The 25531-nt window shown below is 40.9% G+C and overlaps 1 long non-coding RNA gene across 1 annotated transcript in view; it reads right to left on the bottom strand.

Annotated features, from left to right (window-relative positions):
* Positions 1-8970: 8970 nt before the first annotated feature.
* Positions 8971-25531, bottom strand: part of LOC134482770 (uncharacterized) — a 28916-nt gene continuing 12355 nt past the window's right edge. Inside the window, exon 2 of the long non-coding RNA XR_010059319.1 lies at positions 8971-9123. This is a non-coding gene — a long non-coding RNA (uncharacterized LOC134482770). The remainder of the gene's footprint in view (positions 9124-25531) is intronic.

Here is a 25531-nt window from a genome sequence, read left to right as displayed (position 1 = left end):
TTAAGGACACAGTTCCTAGGTGGTAGATGGCTCAATCACTCTGCACTCTTTGTAGGAGTAGTGAAGTGAAAATTAATTTGTCTTGTTTTTACCCTGATAGACCTTTGTGTGAAGAGGTCAAAGGACAATTTCACTTTACCAGATAAGATCTTAACTCCAATGATGCCATTTCAAGTCCCACAAGGAAAGACTCTAAACAAGGGCTTTGATGGCTGTGCTAAAGAAACAAGAATTAAAACTGATACAATGTTTTCTTTCAAAGAAGTTACTATATGAGACCTTGACATGGAGGCTGAAGCCTTTACCTGGATCAAGGGAACATGAAGAGGTTGGAGAGGAATTGTCTTAATATCACAGACACTAGGAGAACTTAATATTCAACATTGATGACAAAGAGCCTGTCTGTGGTGGTTTGAATAGATATGACCCCATAGATTCCTGTGTTGAATGCTTGGCCATAGGGAGTTGCACTATCAGAGGTGTGGCCTTGTTGGGATAGGTGTGGCCTTGTTGGAAGAAGTGTGTCACTGTAGGGTGGGCTGTAAGGTCTCCTATGGTCAGGCTATACCCAGTTTGGCATACAGTCTCCTTCTGCTGCCTGAGGATCAAGATGTAAAACTCATAGCTCCTCCAGCATCATGTCTGCCTGCGTATGCCATGTTTCCCCCATGATGATAATGGATTAAATCTCTGAAACTGTGAGCCTGCTTACTTAAATGTCTTCCTTTATAAGAGTTGTTGTGATCAAGGTGTCTTTTCACAGCAATGAAACTCTAAGACAGAGCCATAAATACACACTAAACGGAATGGCATGAAATTAAAAGCTTCTTCATGAAAGAAGAAACAATTAATTGCATGAAATGACAGCTTACAGAATAGGTAAAAAGTTTTTACTACTGATATATCTATACGCAGGGGATTAATATCTAAAATATAAAAAGAACTTTAAAAACTTGTCGTAAAAGCCCAAATAACCCAATAAAATGGCTAATAAAATGAATAAACAATTTCCAAAATATGAAATAAAAATAGCCATATGAAAAAAAGTCAACATTCTTAGACATCAGTAAATGCATATTAAAACTAGTTTAAGGTGTTTCTCACTCTACTCAGAATGCATATCATTAAGAAAACAGAATAAATATGTATGCCACTGAGTGTGCAGGAGAGGGGATTTCTCACACATTAGTAGGGAGACTAAATGGGTCCAGTCAGTATGGAAATAACTCAAAACACAGAAAGCGGGCCTTCTATATGACCCATTTCTACTATTTCTGGTTATATTCCTAAAGGTCTTTAAGTACCACAAAGATAGTTGTACAAGTGTGTTTATTGTAAAGACATATTATAGGATCAGCCATAACAGATGAATGTTACTTAAAAAGTCAAAGTACACACACATACACACACACACACACACACACAGACAGACAGACAGACAGACACACACACACAGACACACACACTCACACAAGGAGATTTATATAGCTAGAGAAATGAATGGAATTAGGCTACTTACCAGAAAAATGGGGAATTTGGGGACCACTACATTAAATGAACTAAGACCCGAAAAGACAAGCATTGCTTCTTTTCTCATTTGTGGATCCTAACTTTTATATATATATATTTATTTTATATATATATTTATTTTATATATATATATGTATATATATATATATATATATATATATATATCTCCGATTGTATATATGTGGTATGAAAGCAGAGAAGAGACTGGGTAAGGAAGAAAATCAGCGGGAGGTAAAAGTAAAGTGGGGAAGTGAAGAGAGTGTGGGGATGGCTGAACATGAAAGACATGACAGGGTTGAAAGGAAGTGTCTTTATGAACTGTCATGGTAAGAATGAGCCCAGACGAATAAGGCATAAGAAATGACTGCCTTTTACTCTCACTTGTTGAAGCAGGACTCCCCATTCTACAGACTAGTTTGTTTTCTAGGAAACTAGGAATGAAAGGGGTTAAAAGCTGAAACAAGGTCATCTAGAATCACCTCACACAATTTTCAAAACCTGACAACTTAGCTGTAATAATCCATCATATCAGAAGCTCACGTATATCATGACTCAGGTAGTTTACAAAACGGAGTGACGCCTGAGACTCAGGGCACCAGAGCCTTCATCACAATGGGGCATTATCTGAAGTATGTGATTTCTTTAAATAAACCAACCTCTACAAGGAGGTTAGCAAATGACTGCCCATGACCGAGTCCAGATTTGTAAATTCACATTTGCAAATGAAATTCCATTAGACCATATCCATTTGTCTATTGTCTATGAAACTATGATGAAGAATTTATACATTTGTTCAACCACCTTCCCCACTGAAGTATTATCTAGTGTCAATTTCAATTATAATGGGTGAGCTCAGTAGCTGCTGAAACCTATGAAGATGTAAAATGATCTTGCCCTTTAGACGTTAGTATAAAACTGTTAATGACGATTGAGTCTATCTACATTCATATCATACACAGTATTTCACAGTGTTTGCAATATTAATTCTTTGCAACTTCTTAAGGATTATCCAAATCATAGAAGACTCTAGTCAATTTTAATACAATTGTTTGGCTCAAAATATTTTATATTGGCTGGATATAAATGTTTAACCCCAGGACTCATAGACAGAGGTAGGCAGATCTCTATGAGTTCAAGGTCAGCCTGGTGTACATAGCTAAGTCAGCCAGGGATACATAATGAAGAAAAAAAAGATTATCTCACTCAAGTTTACTTTAATTAGCAGAATGGTTCTTTCAGCCAACATATCCTTCAGCCTAAACCTCTTATATGAAAAAAAAAATCTTCATAGGAAAATAGCCTTAGAAATCTGTAGGATAAAATTAAGAGTGCTCCAGCTGAGAGCTGTATGCTGTTATGGAATCATTTAATTTCTAATCCCTCACGAACACGTTTGGGTTCCCATTGCTTCATGTGTTTTATGACAAGCACCATAGCTTATAAACCAAGCATATAAACCAGCTCTGTGCTGTCTGTTTCTGCTTCTAGGTACACAGTGAGCAAACACTTCTTCTCCCTCTCTTTGTGGCACCAGCTCCTTTTTATTTGTTTGTTTGTTTGTTTGTTTGTTTCTATTGCTGGTTGCTGTTGTCTTACAAACATGACTTCATTCCACTCTCCTAAAGCTTTTTAATTTTTCACCAAAAACTTCTTTTACTGCCACAGCTCTTAACACTTCTATGAAGCAAAATTCCTCCAAAACTTTTTCAAATTCTTTTCTCCCATTAACTCAAAAACTTGACCATCAGCCCTTCACCCTCCACAGGCTTCTCCTACTCTACGCGGTTACCACTGACCTTGTCACCAAGTCCTACCCCAATAGCGTGTGGTGCATACCTGTCTGTCCTTTCTAACACCCTTCATCATTTCACTCCCAGGATCCTGGTCCTCTGTCATCTAGTAGCACGTGACTGGCAGGTGATAGGCAATCAGGAAATAACTGTTTAAATGAGAACGATCTGGAATGACCATTCTTATCTGTATTACAAGTTAAAGTCACACCACCAACAAGAGGCTGAGAAACATTATTTGAAGCTATTAGTGAGATATGCTAAATCCAAATGGCCGCTCTTCGATTCAAAACCACCAAGTACTTTTAGCAAAATAGCCATATCTCATCAATGTGCTGTCCATGGATTGCCCTTGTTGAAGGTGTTTCAAGCATTCATGAGTCTTCATCAACCAACAGAATCATAATTCTCAGTAAAATGTAGCCTGATAACCATTCCTTTTTAGCTTTCTGTTTGATAGAAATTGTATGAAAATCCTTGACAGTATGGCCGTGAACCGCATGATAGTAGTCACATTGGGAAAGGCCTCTTCGATGGAAGTTAAAGGTTGGAATAACATATAACATTTATAGTGTAACCCCCTCTGGTGGCAAGCCTATCAGTTAAGTCCTCACGGCCTCCTCCTGACTCTGTTAAAGGGACCATAAACTCACTGTGGGCATGCGGTGATGTTTTTAAATTGAGTTGAATAGAGGAACTGGGCTGAGTGGAAAACCAGCCAGCCAGCAGACAACTGCGCACATAAAGTTAAACGGACTCTGGCCAAACTATCCTACAAGGCAAACAGAAATTACAAATCCTGACTTGCAAGGTTGTTCAGAACAGGTCTTGAGACGACTGAGTGGTTTTCCTTAGTCTCTGCACGTTTTATGAGAAGAAAGGCACGTATCATGGGGGCATTGTAAACATTGTGTGCGAACGAAGCTGGGACCGTGATGCACAGGGCTTCCTCTGGGTGGATGACATGCCATAAAGACAAATGACACTCAAGCCACTCCGTTGGGCAGTCAAAGATTATTAACTGATTTCCGTCCTGGCTTTTTTTTTTTTAATGCACTTTAATGACCAGGCAAGATTTCACTGTTTAATATTTAAACAAATGTTCTTATGCTGAAACAATGAGGCACTGTTGTGACTGTTAATATTCTCCAGTATGGCTGACTGCCATCTTGGTGGAGTAAATAGCCTAAGCTCACTCCTAGAAATTCTCAGGAAGATAGCCTCCCATTCTGCTGATACATACGACTGGGCTCTGCTGAGGGGCTGTGTCCCAGGTATGTGCGGGCTTCTTTAAGGCACAAGTCCTTCTATTGTGTCACTCCTAGCTAAGCACCAAGACTTGGTTGGCATGGATCTTGTTGGCAAAACACTCTGGCTTGCTGCCACATGCGACTGCTTCTCTGCATTAGCAATGACCTTCATTATCCATCATCAAAGGTGGGTGGTGGACTTTGGATCTGAGCTCCTCCATTATCCCTAGTTGGTAAGATGGCTTTAGATGACAAATTTAAGCTTACTTGGGAAAAGACCAATCTCAAAAGTCCACATCGACATAAATAAAACAAACAGTAGCTCTGTCCTTTGTTCTAGAACTTGGGTGCTCTAACAGTTTCATCAGATAGGGAAAGAGAAGGATAACTCAGCTCAGTGGTTATGGTCATCCGTGTGCTTGTGAGAAAAATGGAAGGGGTGACTTGGAAAATAAACCTTGACCACATTGCTGGGGATAGCCCCCTGGGTATAGATGTGAATGAAGGAAGGTCCCATCTTTGCCCCAGTGGATGATTTAAGAACCTAACATTGTAAAACATAGAATTTAGGCACCGTTTGTGTCCACCACATTTTAGCAAGTGTTGTTTAGAGTAGAGGCAGTCCATGACTACATTGTAAAAACAGTGTAAATGGCTGTGAACGGGACAGTGGTGACAACAAAAGGGAAACTCATTGAGCCTTAAGCAAAGAGCAGCATTGGTTTTAATCATTCATTGTAAAATAAAAAGTGTTATACATATCGCCGCCTTGTTTCCAAATGAACGAGACTCAGACTAGAATTTGTTTATTTAGCTTTAGTGCAATTACTGGGTAAATTACCCCTGGTCTAATTTTCTAATGGCTAGACTAGCTACTCCAACTGTGCTTCCCAAATATTTGCTCTGAGGCTTCCCGGGTTATTACTGCTCCAGGCGTCTGTCCTGGGGGAAAGGGATCATTTCCCTTGGGTACCTGCTCCTGGTCTCACACATCTAATGGAGACCTCCTCTTCTCCTCAGTCTTCTTCCTTCTCCTTCCTCCTCTTTTCTACTCGTGATCCCTGCCTGCAGTCCCCAGCCAGGTAACTGAAAATCCACCTACCTCTATTCCCTCCAGTAATTGTCTGTAGCCACCTATATTTAACCAATAGTTTTAAACTGGGGAGCAAGGCTTTTCTTTTTGCACAACAAAAGCTGGTGTATGTGGGAATTTGCATGTCTTGGGGCAACCAGATCTTGGGTTACAGAACTTTGCATCTGAATACATAGCAGTCCCAGACCAATCCCCAACATTTCATTTAGTTTATTGCTTATCCTTAATAGTAAATTATATTTATTTCAAATGTAAAAACCAAAGCCCTTTTCAATATTGTTGTATATAACTTCCCTGTGTTATGTGGTGTGTCTGGTAAATGTGTGTTTGGTACATACATGTGAGTATGTGGGGGGGGGGGTTGTGTATATTCCTATAGAGGTCAGAGGAAGGTATGAGAAAGATAGTCCTCTACCATCCAGGCAGAGAAACAGACTCTCACTAAACCGGAAGCTTCCCTCTTCAGCTCAACTGGTAAGCCAACAAGCCTCTGAGGTCTGCCTGTTTCTGATCCCCGATTCTGGGATTATAGACACATATAGCTCTGCCTGAATTTTTTTAGTTAGGTACTGGGGATTCAAACTCAGGTCCTCCTGCTTGCATAGAAATTGATCTTACCCACAGAGCCAGCCCTTCAGCCCCTGTGTGTAAATTCTAGAGCATGTATGATATACTCTCCAATAACCAAGAAGACAGTGCATTAGAGAACATGGCTTCTGAGAGAGGATATGACCTATGTGTGTTCATCCTTATGTGCATCTCCAGTCTTCTCAGACTGATGAGCTCAACATAGTTTCATGGGGTTGGGAACAATCTAAGAATGCTTGGCCATGGGAAGAAGCGTTCCTTCTCCTTTGTCCCATGGGAGGATTGCCAAGGAGATGTTGTTTAAGAATGTGACGTCTAGCATCCTCAGCTCCATTAGATTATTAAGTGTAAGTTGAAATCTAGGAGCATAGCTTGCTAAGAAAATTAATATGTCAGAAAATGGTGACAAATACCTCTCTGGAATATGAATATCCCAAAGCCATGACCTCACATGTAGAAGACACACTTATTTTACAGGTTCGTGTATTTATAGGAGATGAGGAGGAGAAGCTGAAGAAAGGTGTTAAAAAGTTAAAATGTGAACACTACGTATAAAAATAATGCATGATATAAAAAGGAACAATTAAATTCCATAATCTGACATGAGCAATGAGTAATGGCTGGGAACGTGTTTTAACTTTAAAGTAAAAAGCACTCAGAATGCTAAGGAGAGAGAATGCTGTGTGAAGACAGAGAAAAAAAGAGGGAGCTAGGGAGGGGGGAAAGACTGGTTGAATTGTTTTTTATTATTATTTGGGTTTCTTTAGTTACATTTCAAATGTCCTTCTTCTCTGTTTCCCCTCTGTACGCCCCCATCCTTTCCCCCATCCCCCTGCCTCTATGAGGGTGCTCCCCCATCCACTCCTGCCTCACTGCCCTAGCATCCCCCTATGCTAGGGCATCAAACCTGCACAGGACCAAAGGCCTCCCCTCCCATTGATGCCCAACAAGGCCATCCTCTGCTACATATGCAGCTGGAGCTATGAGTCCCTCCATGTATATATCCTCTTTGGTTGATGGTTTAGTACCTGGGAGCTCTGGGGGTCTAGTTAGTTGATATTGTGGTTCTTCCTATGTGGTTGCAACCCCCTTCAGCTCCTTCAGTCCTTCCCCTAACTCTTCCATTGGGGTCCCCATGTTCAGTCTGATGGTTGACTACGAGCATCTACATCGGTATTGGTCAGACTTGTCACTGCTTTTAGTATGGCTGAATCTTGGTCCCATGCTCAGGAACAAGTCCCCTACCCTATGACAGTGCCCTGACCTTGTCTTTCATGTATGCACCAGTGCTGAGCCACTCTAAGTAGCAATGCGCAGGGTTGCTTTAAGTGTTTATTATACAGTGGAAACTGTGAAGAAAAGTAACTGATGCTGGAAATATGATAAGTGCCAATCATTTATTAAGCACTCAGATCCACTCCTCCTCATAGAATTAATGTGATATCAATTTACTGGCCTCATAGCACCTCTCTGAGATGGGTTTTACTGAGAAGCTCAGGAAGTCCTTTACTTAAGGTGACATTCTATCCAGTGACAGCTGGGATTTGAACCCAGGAGTATCATTTATTAGCACACTGCACAGTAGTGATATGGCGTGCCCCAGGTGACAAGTCAAGTAGCTTGGATCTGTTTTCTAGGGTGCCCAGTAACTCAGTGTATGGATAAATCGTGGGCTACATTATTGCGTGCCTTAGGTTCCCTGTCTCCTTGCTCATTGGCTAGTTATAAACAGTTTAAATGCAGCACCAACTGAAGTAAATACAGGGCACCTATTTGTATTCCAAATCCAGTTTGAAAGTAAGGCAAGTCCTTCTGGGACCCTTTAATTATCCTAACAAAACAATAACAGACAGGTTAGAACTCCCATTGACATAGCTAAGAAACCATTACCCGAACTTGGACCATTTTACCCATGACCAAGTGCCTCTGACTATTTCATACTCATAGAGCAGAACTACTATCTAAAACAAGGCATTGCGAACCAACCGGCGGAAGCCAAAATAATGTCCCAGACACTCCAGTCTAGAGTAACCGCTTTCTCATGAGCTGCTGCTTTCATTAACGGTTTTGTGGTACTGACTCACTCTCCTGGATTCAGAAGAGACACAAACATAACACATCATGCTTTTTCTACACAGACACTCTTTGTACACGATGTAACAAGTCCCCAGTGGATCTCTGAAAAAAATGAATAATATTCGTGCCGATTTAAAGAGGTTTGCACAGAGCTCTGCAAAAATTAAAAATAACCACATTCGACTCTACTCCCTGGTGTCAAGGCGTATGCTTTGTAAGAAGGAGCTTGGGATATGAAAAGGAACATGAAATTAGTGGTAAGAAAACAGATGTCCAGCACCTTGGGGACTGGTGGTGCAATTCCTGAGCTACGAGAGCTGTAAAGTGCAAATGAGTCCAGGAGGGAGACGTGGTGATATGGGGGAGCGCTATCTTTTGGGTAGGTCCCTGGTCTTTAGGGGTTTCATTCTTTCAATATCAAGTCAGTGATGGCACTGAGAATATATTTGTGTTCCTTGTGTTAATGGATGAACCCAGGCTGACCCTGAGAACATAGAAATTCAGAATGACTTGATTGAATATTCACAGAAAGTTGGTGAAAATTTTTAAGCTTGTGTTCCTAACAACACACATACACACGCACACACATACACATATACATACACATCATCATCATTATATCATCACCACCACCACCAACAACAACAGTAGAAAACCATTTGAGTTTATTTCTAACTTCATACTCTCTCCAAGTCACTGAGGCACAGCTGTGGGCTGGTTACAAAGAAGCGTGCGTGCTGAGATTCTAACCAGAGAGGAAGCACCGTAGCCTCCCTTCCTTGACCCAACGAAACATCTGGAAGAGAAGAGATATGGATTAGTAAATGGCATAAGTTGTGCAGTCCTGAAACTTGTCGAACACCAAAAACATATGACCAGGAATGTACCTATCATTCTGGAAGGTCTTTGAAGCCCAAAATTCATGTGTCACTAGGGGAAGTTGGATGTCATAGTAGTTCCTGGCATATGTTATCTCCTCAAATGGAGATGATCATGTCCTGTTTGAAAGTTCCCTGTACCCTCTGCTCCCATCCTAGAACCAGTCAGCCATGAAGAGAGCACACATTTCAAAGGTTTCTTTCAGCTATCTGTGCTGCCTCCAAGCCTGGGGAAAGCTCCCATTTCCCCAGACACTAGCCCCAGAGAGAAACTGGATCTGATTACTTATTTCTTCCTTGGACTTGGCAGACTGAGGTAAAGATATAAGGAAGAGGAGAAAGACAGGGAGGAGGGAAAATGTGGGCAATACCAAGAGAATGGCTGTGGTCCCAATCCTTTATCTCCTTTCTCACAAAAGGATCCCCAAACTCAAACACTGTCATAGCTGTGGAAATGCAGCATCCATTACTTAGGTTCCCTTCACATTGGTTCAGTATGCTAACACTTCAGAAATTCTGTACATTGCAGTTCTTTCTCATTCTCAAAGAACCACCCATTCTCCAACTCTAGATCACAGACACCCTGAGTCTGAAGATTCTTGGAATTAGGGGGTTTCTTCTAACAATTCGATTTTACTCCTCGGAGGCCCAGAGCAAGAACAGAAAAAAGTTTAGTCCATCCAAACTATCCAGCACAGCAGAACAATGGCTACAGATTGATGCCCACAGGACATTGTCTACCCTTGTTCCATCACAACCCAGGATTCATCACCACAGCACTATGTAAATAGTAGGCACTCGATAAGTACTTGGATGAAAAAAACTACTTAATAATTCCTGAAGAACTATCCATTGTACTTCCTGTGTGAGTACACATGGTACGTGTCCAGAAAACACCATCAACAACAATAATTTAAGAACTGACTGAGCTCCATTTGCCCTACCTCAAGCCCTGAAATGACCTAATATTTTATCTTGGAATGTTCTACTATGTTTCCAAAAATTCCTAGTATGTAGTGGTGTGGTTTGGCTTACTTGTGTTTTCACAGAAAGCTTGGCTAGGTAAGTCTACTGCCAAAGCTCGAAGCAGATCAGATATTTGCCTGTGCAAACACATCACCGCGTCACCTCTGGTTACTAATTTTGGGTAGTGATTCTCGGGCTTTCTCCTTAACTCCTGTCAGCTTGCTGGTTGCACAACTTGTTTACCTTGGTCTGTAGTAATAGGAGATTTAGCGTATCAAGTCCATATGCAGGTGAATCTCAGCACATATTGAATCTTCCACAGGAACATGGCTCAGTTGGTTAAAGTATTTACTTTCCAAACCAATAGCCTGAGTTTGCTTTCCAGAAGACAGAAAAAGCCAGATGTGGGGGCTAGAGAGGTGGTTCATCAGCTAAGGGTGAGTATTGCTCTTGTAGGGGACCCTAATTTGACATCCATATCAGGTGGCTCACAACGGCCTATAACCTCCATCTTCAGGGGCAAAGTGTGGGAGTCTGATATCTCTAGCTTTCAAGGGCATCACACCTGTGCACATAACTACAGCACCATACACACACACACACACACACACACACACACACACACACACACAAAGAGAGAGAGAAAGACAGAGACAGAGACAGACAGAGACAGAGATAGAGAGACAGAGACAGAGACAGACAGAAGCAGAGAGAATTAACACACATACACAGACTTTAAAATAAAGGTAATTTATATATATATATATAAATCCAGATGTGGTGGCAGGCATCTGTAATCTGGAAGGCAGGGGGAAGCAGGTCAACCTTCTGGAAATTTACAACCCAATCTGTCTCAAACATGGCACCCATGTCTCAACCTGTTAGAAGATAAGACCTGGCTCGCAAAATCTATAGTTATCCTCTGATCCCCACATATTTGCTAAGGCTCACCTTTGCAAGCAGATGCACAAAGATAACTAATTTTTTAAAGAGAAAATTCTGATTTCAAACGAGACAAATTTCAAGTAAGGCCAATTCTTTGTTTTGAAGAATTTCAATAAGCATCCATTAAATATTGACCTGGACCAGAAATGTGGTTCACATTACATTAACCATTTTGTAGAACACATCTGTGCAAATAGGGTGATATTTTTGAGATGACCATGAAGTAGGCAAAGAAACTTACTGTTGTCCCACGACTTGGGGGATCTAGGACAGAAGGGTCAAAACCCTTTAGTAGGTCGACTTTTTCAGATCCTGAAGTCAAGGAACAACCTAATCCCCCTGCCTACAAGCTTTCTACTGCTTGTTTCATAGCAAGTTAAGGCCAGAGATGAGAGATGGACCATGGATTCCTGCTATGCTAATTGGAAAAGAATATTTAAACTCGTAGAGCGGTAACAAATACCCTCATCCTAGCAGGCTGTGAATGACGTGTAACAAATAGTGACGTCTTGACGCTGAGATGTTCACAGACCACATTAAAATAATAACACAAGAGACACTGAAAATACAATACAATTTTTTAAAAGAAGTGAATGTGCTCATATTCCTTGAATGACAGTGGTGTTACTTCCTAAAGCACATGTTTTGAAAATAGCACTTCTCTGCACTATGTCTAGTACCCATTAACTTGCTGACCATCCTAACTTAGTCACACAGCACACTGTAGAGTGGCAGTCTTTATCCCAGTATAAGGAAGCTGACTAGGAACTGAGGTCACTGCTACTGCACACTCTCAGGAGCAAGGATGGAACTGTGTGTGGCTGTCCCAATGACAAAGCCACATCTAAAACTGCAGTATGTTTTGACACCATGGTAACTTAAAAAAAATTGCACATCAAGCTATGGTAAATCAAGGCCTGTCTCTGTATTAGAAATGAGACAGAAATGTCACGGTAGTAGCCAATTAGTGCGTGGTACTTCATATTGGTTTTATAATGGCAGACATCCTCATGACTCTCCTGCACTGGAGGAGAGAATGGAAAAATGTAAGTTAGGTTATTGATTATTTTCTTAAAGGATTTACTTGTTTTTTTGTTTAGTTGTTTATGATAAAGAAAGAATACCAGACAGAATACCTAGAAAGACATGTCTTATAGGCTCTCATAAAAATGGAGCTGTCACACAAGGGCTGGACAAGTTCAAATCAAAGCCTTAGCACAAGAGAGGAAGTGGGCACAAAGTCCCACCCCTAACAATGAAGCTATTCTCAGCTGACAGCTCCTGAGAGAACAAAAAAACCCATCTTCACCAATGGAGTGCCATTGGGTGTATCAACCACACTCCATGGCAGGCCCCATGTTTTAGTGTGTGTGTGTGTGTGTGTGTGTGTGTGTGTGTGTGTGTGTGTGTGTCCACTGAAGCCACAGAAGGCCATGGATCCCTAGAGCTGACATCACAGGCAGTTGTGCGCCACCTCCTTGGGTGCTGGGAACTGAATTCCAGACCTCTAGAAGAGCAGAAAGCAATCTTATTCACTGAGTTATCTCTCCAATACACCTATTCATATAATAGTTTAAAAAACTTCCAGGTGATGTTGACATCTTATCTAATAACTGCAGGATTCTTCACAGCCAGATTTCTCAGGCCCTGTACATGTGGGTATCACAGTTGTAATTAAACAGCTCTACTGAATTAACATGATGAAGTCCAGATAAGTTCCTTTTGTAGGTTTAGCCCACAATGACAGATATAATAACAAAGGTTGGTGAACAACCTTTCATTCCAGGCCCACTTACTGATTCATCCTGTTCCCTATCTGACTGTCTTGGTTTGGGTTTCTATTGCTGTAAAGAGATACCATGACCTAAAAACGACAATCTGTATGCCAGTGTGGTGCTTGGAGTATGCTTGGTCTATGTTAAGTGCTACTAGGAGGTGTGGTCTTATTGGAGGAAGTGTGTCACCATGTAGGTGGGTTTTGAGGATGCCTAGTGTCCAAGCTCCACCCATTATGGAAGAGGCAGTCTCTCCTGGTTACTTCAGATCAAGACCCTGGGCTCCTTCAGATACCATGACCTAAAAGCGACAACATTTAACTGGGGCTGGCTTACAGTTTCAGAGGTTCAGTCCGTTACCATCATGGCAGGAAGCATGTCAGTGTCCAAGCAGACATGGTGCTGGAGAAGGAGCCCAGGGTCTTGATCTGAAGTAACCAGGAGAGACTGCCTCTTCCATAATGGGTGGAGCTTGGACACTAGGCATCCTCAAAACCCACCTACATGGTGACACACTTCCTCCAAGAAGACCACACCTCCTAGTAGCACTTAACATAGACCAAGCATACTCCAAGCACCACACTGGCATACAGATTTCTTTCTCACTCATCAAGATTCCTCTGCATCTCCGTCTTGAAGGAACTGTACCTGATTGAGCCCAACCATCCTTCACCAACAACTGTAAGGACGACATCTTTTGATTCAACTCAGCCTTCCTTTCAAGCATGGAAAACACTGCTTATCCATCCTCCCACTGTTATTCCCTCACTGCCCATCTCTATATGAGACCAGGATAGCCCGTACTTTCACTACAGTTCAAAGCCCTTGAGTCATGTCTAACTCGTCCTTGTATGTCTAGTGCAAGCAGTGCTTTGTACAGAATGGCTACTGGGATATTTCAGTGCTAAACATAATGCTTCAGAAGAAAACATCAAGGACTTTGTGAAATAACAATTGATATCAACAGAACATGCTCTTGGCCATCACCGCATATACCTTCTCTCCCATAAAGTTGGGCTAGATAAGAAGAACGACATTTTTATTGAGGGGAAAAGTGTCTGTGTGTATGTGTGTATGTCTGTGTGTGTGCTTGTGTGTGTGTGTGTGTATTCTATATTCTATAGGTATACATTTATAGTAAATAGGAAAATAAAAAGTAGCTTTTAAAGCTCATAGCACACAGCAGACACATAAACAATGCAGACTTCCCAAAGTGTGCTAAAGATACGTGCAGAGCACACCAGAGTGTTAACTCAGTGGTAACAATCGTGACCTTAAAAAGTTCTCAGCTAGGGTCAGGGTCAGGGTCAGGGTTAGGGTTAGGCAGATTGGAGGCAGAGTTGCTAGACTAAGCTCATGCTGTAGAAACTAGTCCACGTAATAGGTGGAAATGAGCAAATGGGTGCATTAGTCAGTGCTCTACTGTGAGCAGGATTTGGAGTGCTGACCTGATGCACACAGAGCTATGCTTTGAAAAGAACAGGAAAGTATCTCTGGCCAGACTCCTTGACTCTCCTGCTCTGGTCCTAACATGTCGCCATTACTCTTTCCAAACATCTTAAGGCTTTGTTATTCCCAACACCTTAGGTAAAATGCCTTTTCTCCTGAGACAATCTCTCACCCTCAGCCAGACAATTGACATTTTGGACCAGATAATATTCATTGTGAGAACCATTGTCAGAATTCCTGGCATTGTCTTATGCATTTCTGACATTTAGCCCCTGGTGTCTACTCAGAATCGAGTATCAGTCCCAATCTCCAGCCATGACAATAAAAATAATAATAATAATAATATCTCCAGACATTGCCAAATTAGCTTGGAAGAGACAAAACCACTGTCTGGCCCATTGTGGAGATCAATTTCCTACATAGCACCCTCCTTTGGGCGTTAGTCTCTCCAGTGTCAGTGTGACATAAGAACAGCCTCCCGCTCTCCTCTGTCCCACCTTTGGGATTAGGGTGGTGTTCCCCTGGCTGATTTTATTAGCCCAAACAGAGATGAAAAGTCTATTTCCAGCTGAATATCAGAAATCAGAGGATCCTCGTGAAAGGTCCTGAGAAGAAAGGGAAAGAGGCACTTGACTTGCATTATGGTAATTTACTTAGTTAATCAATAAAAGCATTATGGCTTTGAGAAAATGATCAGTACAATCCAGTGCGTCCAAAACAAAAAGACCTGAGAAGGAAAGCATTGAAAATTCTCACTCCCATCCAGTGCTGCCCACCTCACCTCTTCTCAGCGAGATAAATATTTTATGAGTGTATTTGGGATCCTTCCAGAATTCCTTTATGAAAACAGAAAAGCATGCAAATACATGTTCATCATTTCCCAGTTCTTATATAAAGATACAGTGCTCTCACTGTCTCTGTTTCTCTCTCTCTCCCTCTCTCTCTCTCTCTCTCTCTCTCTCTCTCTCTCTCTCTCTCTCTCTCTGCCTCTCTCTTTCCCTCTCTCTCAACATATTTTCTTTAACCTCTTGGAGACCCCAGACAGTCGGGTTTGCCGCCATTTCTTTGTGTACCCAAGCTGCTGTCTTTCAGCGCACAGCTATGCTCTGTGGCTGAGACGACCTTCTGGTAAACCCTTGTTTCTGTCCAATGCTGTAGTGATTATCCATGAATCATTTTATATGTCTGCTCACTATCTTATCTGATGCTTATAAACCTCATGAGATAGGCAGGGAAGTGACCATCGTGTCTGCTGTTCAAACTGGATGCCTTTTGTGTGTCCATGGCAACACAACCCCCCACAGGTTGCATATACACCTCCAGATATCCTTAAGTGTATAGTTCAGTATTAAAGACCCTTGCATGTGTGTGCTCTTCCATAAGCCATCCCTCTCCTCTTAGTTCCTAGTAACCATCTTGCAGTTACTCATTCCTGTGATTTTAACATTAGATGCTCATGTAAATAGGTAGAAACACACAGTATTTGTCTTTTCATGACTGGTTACTCTCACTAGAATACCCCCCAGGACGCAGCCATGTTGCGTTATGTGATAGAATTCCCTTCCTTTCTACTGCAGCATACTAGATCATATGCAAATTCTTCTTTTCATCTCTTTAAGTTTTTATATGTATTTTAAGTAGAGGACAGATGATCACTTGTACTTGCCAGTGCCTTCTAATCTATGTGTTCTAGGGACTAAATTCATTCTGTCAGGCTGAGCAGCAACTTTTACCCTCTGAGCTAACTCACAAGCCTCTATTTTTAATCTTTTGAAGCAGCTCTCCCATTTTAAATTGCCTCCAGTGATGTTTCACGGTCAAATATTTGGTTATTAAATATTATGAATGTGGTACGTGGCAGCCCTCACAGATCACACCAGGTACAATTTGGAGATGACTTCTGGTCTTGGTGCAGTACACTGCCCTGAATCGATATAATTGTTGTACTAAAATTCTGAAGGAAACACACAGAGCAAGTCTGACTTCCTATGACTGCTAAGTTTGACTCTCTGTTCTAAGTCTCAGTTATAACTTGTTAGCGAGTTTATTTATCCTTTGAGCGTCTTATTATCCTTCGTGTTCCTCAGACTTCTGCATACTCTCCTCCAATACCACTGTGCGTTATACTCTCGCAATGCCAAAAGATGGTTGCATCGGCTCGTGGCCCGTACTCATGACAAACTCTGTTCTCCCTCCACTATTCATAAATCAAAGTCTTAATGTTGAGAGAGACAGAGACAGAGACAGAGACAGAGAGATCGAGAGAGACAGAGAGACAGAGAGAAAGAGAGGAGTAATATACCCATTCCTGGGCTGGTGAGAAAAGTCCTAAAGAGCTCGCTCAGTAACCCAGCTACATGTGTTTACTGACCCCACAGGCTGTGATCTCTGGGCCAGGCACGTGGAGTCAGAGGAAGGACGAACTTTTGGCTGTATTGTTAGGTTTTTCCACCAAAGAATTATTGCAGGAAGACAGGTCACAAAGTCAAGGCATATATTACCGAGCAGGGAATACCACCAGAGGCAAAAACAAACAGCAGCGGGGACAAAGGAAAGTCTGACCCGCTCTCGCTGACACATCTCAGCCCTGTGAGTGGTTGGGGACTGTTTCAATAATGATAGCCTAAGCTGGTGACAGTGCTCTCGAGAATGTCTCTGTGATCCAATTATTTTTTTTTTCATGTATACTTGGTCAGACAGCCAATGCAGAAAAGGAAGGTCACGGCTACAGGGAAGGGTGTGGGTGAATTGTTGTCCAGCAAAACTAACACTTTGCTAATTTACACATGCCTCAGATCAGCCTTCAAAGGGTTTTTATGTTGTACATTGTCAAATAATTTGTGCTAAGTATAAAATAACATTCTCTCACAACACTGGTGTAAAGTGTGGCTTTCACACATGAATGAGATAACCCAACTACTAATTTAGTTTTAGAAATCCGTGTGTGTGTGTGTGTGTGTGTGTGTGTGTGTGTGTGTGTGTGCGCGCATGCGCGCATGCATGTAATATAATATAAATGTATATTATATAATCTATCTTGATTCAAATGCTGTTTCAGTATGAATAAAGAATCTGAAAGAAGTAAACAAATGATATTTGGAAAGCTGAAGAGATGGCTCAGCAGTCACAAGCATTGGCCACTTTTACATGGGACCCATATTCTGCTTTTAAAACTCACAGTGGATCACAGCCACAGGAGACTCCAGCTTTAAGGAACCTAAACTTTTCTTCTGGCCTCCACAGGCACCAAGCATACATGTGAGATACACTCATATACATAAAATAAAATAAAAAGAAATCATTTAAAGAACAAAAGAACGAAAGAAAAATGACATTGAGAGAAAGTAAAGACATTGCTTATTTGTCTTTGAGTACCTTAGAAGGCTTCCTCTGTTTTAAAATGATCCCTGAACAATCAGTGAAGAAGTCAGAGAAAAGAAAGGTGGCCTCAAATTTTTTTATTTTAATTGAAAAACCATTTAAACAAACAAACAAACAGGAAAGTTAACAATAGTATTTGAGAATATAGTCAAAAGTTAAAAATAGTATTTGAGAATATAGTCATTGTTATAAAATCTAGAAATGAATATTAGAGTGAACAGTTTTTTGTATCAAAATGCTGGGCCGGGAATGTAGCTCACTAGTACAGCACTTACATAGTAATCATAACTTCCTGGGCATCTTCTCTAAGAAATAATGTTAATAAAATGCTGCCTATCAAAACATGTGTGGCATCCAAAAAAATCAATTCATAGAAAGAAAGAACTCAAACTTCCATATGAATGGGATTTTAAATCTAACTTCAAAATCATAGACATTCAATTTGCGAAGTTGAAACAAAAAAAAAAAAAATGAAATCGTGAAGCCACACTTGCTATTAACAAAGGTGACGGTAAAGCATGAACTAGATTAACTCAGACAGTTTTACCATGCAAACTCTAATCAAATTGATATCACCGTGCCAGAATTGATAACAAAAGATGTACTTTCTTAAAGATTTGTTTTTATATATTTTCAAATTTTCAGCGTACATATGCAACCCTGAGTGAATTTATGTGCACCACATGCTACAGGAACCTACAGAAGTCAGAAGAGGGCATCCGTTCCCCTGGAGCTGGAGTTACAGGCAGTCGTGAGAAACCAGACATGGGGGCTGGGAATGGAAGCCAGGTTCTCTATAACATGTGCTCTGAACTGCTGAGCAATCTTTCTAGCCCCAAGAGACTTTTTTAAATGTAATTTATCAAAACAGGTTCAAGAAAGCCTAAAATAGAAAAATACCCAGTAAAGATAGTAAATTGATTACTTAAAATCATGAGACAATGAAAACCACTAAACACCTCAGTGTCCCTCATTATAAACCCCCTGTCATCGATGACTAGAAGCGCCCTAGAACAGGGCTTAGCAAATGTTTTCTCTAAAGGCAAAAGGATAGCTTTGGTTTTATAGGTTATATAAAATTTCTTCCGTGTACATCTTGGTTTTGTTTTGATCTTTATAGCCATTTAATAATGTGAATGCCATTTTTAGCTCATGAGTTATACAAATACATGACATGGATTCATCCAGCAAGGTGCGGTTTGCCAAGACTGCTTTCACCCAATAATTTTGGAAAGATTCCCAGAAACTCATCAAAGGAGTTTCTGGAGAAAATGAACACACCAGGAAAGGGGAAGAAGGACACAGGTGACATAGAATGGACTTGAGAGGAATGAGGGAAATTGTCGTGACGCAGCAGAAGAGATTCGCCCAGCAGGGCTGGAGCGCAGACCCCACTCACACCCCCATATTCGAAGAGGAGAGAAAGGTTTTAAAAGCGTTGACTCCCAGAAAAGCCTGGAAGACTACATGCAAAGGTGTTTGGTATTGATGTGCTTGAAAATAACTTCAAAGTAACTACATGAAAACCGAAGAAGTTCAAAAGGGTAAGGCAAGGGATAACTCCAGGAAGGAAAAAGAACGCGTAGTGTCCCACCTGCACTGATTACTACTAATTGGGGCAAGAATGGGAAAGGTATGTAAAACTCATTTTCAAAGCAAAAGAAGCATTTTTTAAAAATCAAGAAGTTGTTGCTTATCCCACTGTTTAAGTCATGATCTGAAGTACCTGCGGGGAGTTGTTTCCTGAATACATGTTTCTACTCATCTGCCTTGTCCTAGGGTCGTCATAGCAATGGCAGAACGTGTCTGGCTTTAGAGAAGACAGTGATCTATTCTTGAGCCCCCAACAATGGATTTATTAACATGCTGCTCTTGATACCTGAATATAAAGTAGTTTTATAGTCACACATTTTTACTTTTGTGACAATGCCATTAGTCTACTCGTCTTTTGTGTCTAGATATCCAAAATGTCTGCCCATTATGCATACTGTGTTCTAGAGGGTTTGGATAATACTCGAGCATCACCTCTTCCCCATCCTGAAGATGGATTTCCTTTCAAACTCTTGATGAATAGATGAAAAATAATAATGGCCTGGCAATCTTTGTCTTCTTATGTTCTCAGCATGTAGCCATATGAACATAGTCTGAACTATCTCCTGTTACAAAGAATTGCTATAATTATTGAAACCTAGAAACTATGGAAGGAGGTGGTTCTGTCACCCACATTTATCACATACGTTAGTAACTCTTTACTCCGTGATTTTAAGTTAAAAATAACTCATTTTCCCATCCTCCAAAAAAAGTTAGTTGGGAAATAAAGTGTCTTCAAATTTATCATAGCTCTCTATGCAATGGAGTTCAACACCAACTTGAAATATTGATTCTTATTTTCTCAACTTTCTATAAAATTCCTTTCATTTTCTTCTTTTCCTGCTATATTTCTTTGCTGTTTATTTATGAATGTATACATGCTTATAATCGTTTATTATCTACATACATCTACAAAGAAATATGCTTCAAGTACTATATGAACAAATACATGGCATTATTTAACAAATACATGGCATATTTACTCCTTCATGCTCATTGGCTTCTCATAGCTGTCAATCATCTTGGAGGCTGATGAGGCCATTGGCTACTTAATTTGTCTATTGATACCTAAAAGGTCACTTGTAGTGTCAACACACAAATACATTTTGAAATTGATAAGATACAAATAAACCCAATACATGAAATCAAAGACTTAAAATAACACGAGGGAATAGGCATTTGTGTCTCACAGCAGAGGTATTCTCTGTTCAGGAGATGTTGCCTGCTAACTAAACTACTAGTAAATATTAATTTACTAACACTGCATGCTTGGGATACACACTGGCAAACAGTACTCTAACATGCCAATTCCTTTTAGTTAATCACCCTCGTCTAGACTTATCAAGCCCATAGAGTCTTAATCCAATGCCAGTGCCCATAGATTTAAAATTTCTTCTCCTATGAGAACCCCTCCCTTCTATTTTTCTATACTTTTATAAATGTTAATAACATATATTATGGGAAGGCCACTGCTGATTGGAGACAATCATCGCTGGGGTATATAATGTTACTTGCCCATTCCATAACAGATTGAGGTCACACGTTTGTGCGGAATCTCCTGGCACTGCCCTGTCACTGTAATACAGTGGACAAGTCATGGAGATTCTTCCTGAGTTAGAAAGGCATTCCATGCCTTTCATAATTCTCAGTGGGAGGGAGAACAAAACAACATGCTCATTGCCTTCTATAGGAATTTGGGTGGAATGGAGGGTTGAATATCAATTGTGTTTTTACAGGAAGAGCTACACCAGGAAACTTTTCTAGCTGGAGAAAAAAAAAGACAGGAATGAAAATAGGCAATTTACTTCAGGAAAAAAAAATCAAAACTAGGAGCTCTACAAATGACTCACCTAGAAGTCATGTCAGGAATGCTTGCTTTGTACCAGATGGCTGCTTTGCACAGCCGACAGGATGCTTGAGATCCGGGTCAAGGGAATGAGTCTCTTTAGACCAGACCCTTGCTTAATCTTCTTGAGCTTTGGACTACCTCACAGGGAGCCATTTTCTAGAGGCCTTGGAGATTGTTGTGTTCTGGGTTCCTCTGCTGACCACTCAAAAAAATCTCATGCTTCAACCCTCTTTTCCAGACCTTGAACAGTAGAAGCAACTCTGTCTACATTGGCAGCCCATTTCTAGGATACGTCTGCGCCTGGTAATTCAACTTACACACATATATACACTTCAATGTGATGACACTATGCTGTCCCTTGTTTTGCTTTTGTTTTTGTTTTTTTTTTTTTTATTAATCATTCTGTAATGCCTTTCAAGACTTCAGATTTCATGGAAAACACGAGTTCCTGGCAAGAAGTCAGTATGTGTTCAAGAAAAACAATGGTTCTGTGATTAAGTTTGAGAAACTGTGCCCACTCTTATCACTTACTTAAATAATTCTCAGTGTGTGTTAATTATAGTAACAATTCTGAGAAGGCCCTCGATGAAGAACTCTGCTTAACTTTGTTTAACTAAATGTTTCCCAAACTAATTTACCCAAGGTTCACTTTGTTTCATTTGTCCTGGTGAATTGATGTAACAAAGAGGCTGGGTGTTACAAAGAGCATAGACTTAGAGAAAGCTCCCTGAGAAAGGAACGAGTCAGTTAGTTGAACTGTATTTGGCACCATCAAAAAGATGAAAACAAAACCACACTCACACACACGCACACACACACACACACACACGCACACACACACACACTTTCTCTCTGGAAAGTAAACTTCATGGAATTTCCTCTGTTCATGTCCGTGGGTGCCACAAATAGTTAAGACATGGATCAGGACCTGTCTTCCTTCTCCCTGTGCTTTTTATAAAGTATGTCTGTTTTATTCCCACTCTTAGTCACAGACATAGAAAACCTTTAATGCTTCTTCAGCTGGTGTCAGCAAGGCCTTACTGTTTGCCGATGAATCTCTTCATCTTTCCAACTTGTCTGGGTTCTATCTGCAAGCTCAGCATCCTGTGACGATTGGGAGATGGTGAGAATGATACACTCGGCACTCTCTTGATGTCTTTTCCTTTATCCTCAGCAATGTTCTGTTATAATCAATAACCCAGGGATTCAATTTTTACCCTCCAATAAATTACTACTGTACTCCATCAATACACAGGCTAAACCAAATAAACTCCAGTGACTTTGCACAATTAGACTGATATCCTCTCATTCTGTCCTCACACTTGTAGGAATAAGTGATTTTTGCTCCTTTTAGTTGAGTGTCCTCTTTATGATTCAGGCCCCTGTATTTTATTACTTTTTCTTCCCTAACACCCACTGGCTGATACTGTCCTAAGGATACTGATAACCATGTGTCCATTGGCATCTTCCTTGAGGTTTCTGCTGCAATTTGATCATCATCTGGAGCCTTTTGTGAACTCTTTCCTCTCAGCCATGGCAAAAGGGCTTGGCTCTTCCCATCTTAGTCAACAGGTGAAATTCCCTGTATCCACCCAACATGGCCCAGGAGCCCGGACTTGATCATTATTCTCACTCTACCTGTTTTTTTGTTGTTTCTTTGTTTTTGGTTTTTTTTTTCTGGGGAGCTTGTTGATTCCCAGATATTGATCCTCCACCGACTGCTGCTGATTTGCAATTCTCAGTGTCCGGCTTGAGCATCTCTTATCTCAGACTCACCTAGACAAATGTCTCCCCAGCAGCTTTACTTTTCATACCTGTCTCCTATGTCATGAAGACTGCTCCTCCGTGCTGGTTTTTGTTATATAAGCAGAGACTGTAACATGTGCCTATGGGGTCAGCTTTTCTTTTCCTTTTCCTTCAATGTCTATGGGGGACTTGACCTTGATCCTATCACCTTAGAATCTCAAACAGCCTGCAAATACGTGATCGTGTCCAAGTTCACTGACCATACAATTGCTAAAACAATCTACATTAAAAAACTTGGCCAAATCACCACTCCGTCTAATATCTACCAGCTAAAAGCAGACGGGAGCCTATTGCCCACAGAGTGGGGGATCTGACTGACTGCCCAAAGTTGGTCAGGTGACTAATAATTCTTTTATTTAATTATTTTAGTCTCTTTAAGGCTACGATGATCCTCATACACGTTGAAGAAACCAATATAATGCAGCACACTGAATTCAGAAACAGGCAGGAGAAACCGTGTCTTATTAAGGAACCCATTTAAGAATCTTATGAAAGTATAGCACTTTTTTGTTTGTTAAAATGTAGTTATGTTTTATCCACATTGCATGGTATATTGAGTACTATTATTTTGAAATAGATGTCTTTAAATGCCACAAGTACAATTTCTAACACAGTAAAGATGAGTAATATAAACAGTATGGCCCGAGGTTCTTCTTGAGAATTGATTCTCAAGAAATTTTAAGTGTGAAGTGATTCCGAGAACAAAATCTCCCAACTTCTAACTTAAAGGTACAGCACTCTCTTTTAGCATGCACAGATTTTACTTGCCTTTTTAATGTAGTTCTGCATCATAACTTTTTTTCACATGTTAACTCTATTCAAATAATTGGAATATTTCTGTTAGATTTGGGTCACAGCAATTTTTTTTTGGCTATTACAATCTTTTTTTTTTCTCCATCTTTATTAAATTGGGTATTTCTTATTTATATTTCAATTGTTATTCCCTTTCCCGGTTTCCAGGTCAACATCCCCCTAGCCCCTCCCCTTCTATATGGGTGTTCCCCTCCCCATCCTCCCCCCATTGCCACCCTCCCCCATCAATCCCATTCACTAGGGGTTCAGTCTTGGCAGGACCAAGGGCTTCCCCTTCCACTGGTGTTCTTACTAGGTTATTCATTGCTACCTATGAGGTCAGAGTCCAGGGTCAGTCCATGTATAGTCTTTGGGTAGTGCCTTAGTCCCTGGAAGCTCTAGTTGGTTGGCATTGTTGTTCATATGGGGTCCCAAGCCCCTTCAAGCTCTTTCAGTCCTTTGAATCCTTCAGTGGGGGTCCCGTTCTCAGTTCCATGGTTTGCTGCTGGCATTCGCCTCTGTATTTGCTGTATTCTGGCTCTGTCTCTCAGGACAGATCTACATCCAGTTCCTGTCGGCCTGCACTTCTTTGCTTCATCCATCTTATCTAGTTTGGTGGCTGTATATGTATGGGCCACATGTGGGGCAGGCTCTGAATGGTTGTTCCTTCAGTCTCTGCTCTAAACTTTGCCTCCCTATCCCCTCTCAAGGGTATTTTTGTTTCCCTTTTAAAGAAGGAGTGAAGCATTCACATTTTGGTCATCCTTCTTGAGTTTCATGTGTTCTGTGCATTTAGGGTAATTTGAGCATTTGGGCTAATATCCACTTATCAATGAGTGCACACCATGTATGTTTTTCTGTGATTGGGTTACCTCACTCAGGATGATATTTTCCAGTTCCACCCATTTTCAGCATCATAACTTATGAATAAAGTCATACTGTGACGTCTGATCTTCATGTGCCTCCTGTTTTGTATGGTTTTGTGTGTCCACTTGACACAAGTTAGTCATCAGGAAGGAGCCTCAGTTGAGGAAATACCTCAGTGAGATCCAGCTGTAAGGCATTTTCTCAATTAGTGATCAGAAGGGGAGGGCCCAGCCCATGGTGGGTGGTGCCATCTCTGGGCTGATGGTTCTGTTTCTCTAAATTAGAAGACTGAGCAAGCCATGGGGAGCAAACCAATAACCTACATCCCTCCATGGGCTCTGCATCAGCTCCTGCTCCAGGTCATAGCCCTGCTTGAGTTCCAGTCCTGACTACTCCAATCATGGACTTTGATCTTGAACGAGGAGCCAAATTCACCCTTTCTTCCCCAACTTCTTGTTTGGTCATGGTGTTTGATCACAGCAATAGAAACCCTAACTATGGAACCTCCCTAATGGGAGTTCCTCAAAGCCCTGTTGTGAATATGCTGTTCCTTTTCTGTGTTCCCGTTGGACCAACATATCTCTGTTCTTTATCTCTTCTAAGGGACTATAAACTCCTGAAAAATGTAACGTATTTAATTTGCTTGCATATTCTTGGTTTCTGACTCAAGGATTCAAGGTCATCAATAATTTAGAGGTCATATATCAAAGACAGTTCAGTCAAAGACAGTTCTGTCTAGAAGCTGTGAATTTTTGTGATAGGCTTTTCCTGTTGCAGCCAGAGTTGGGTCAATCTCACATGACTCAAGGACTCAAGGCCATCAATAATAATAATTTAGAGGTCATAGGTCAAAGACAGTTCTGTCTAGAAGCTGTGAACTTGGGGGATAGGCTCTTCCTATTGCAC

Source organism: Rattus norvegicus, chromosome 17 (assembly GCF_036323735.1).
Source record: "Rattus norvegicus strain BN/NHsdMcwi chromosome 17, GRCr8, whole genome shotgun sequence".
Taxonomy (NCBI): Eukaryota; Metazoa; Chordata; class Mammalia; order Rodentia; family Muridae; genus Rattus; species Rattus norvegicus.
This window is presented reverse-complemented; position numbering and strand designations above follow the sequence as displayed.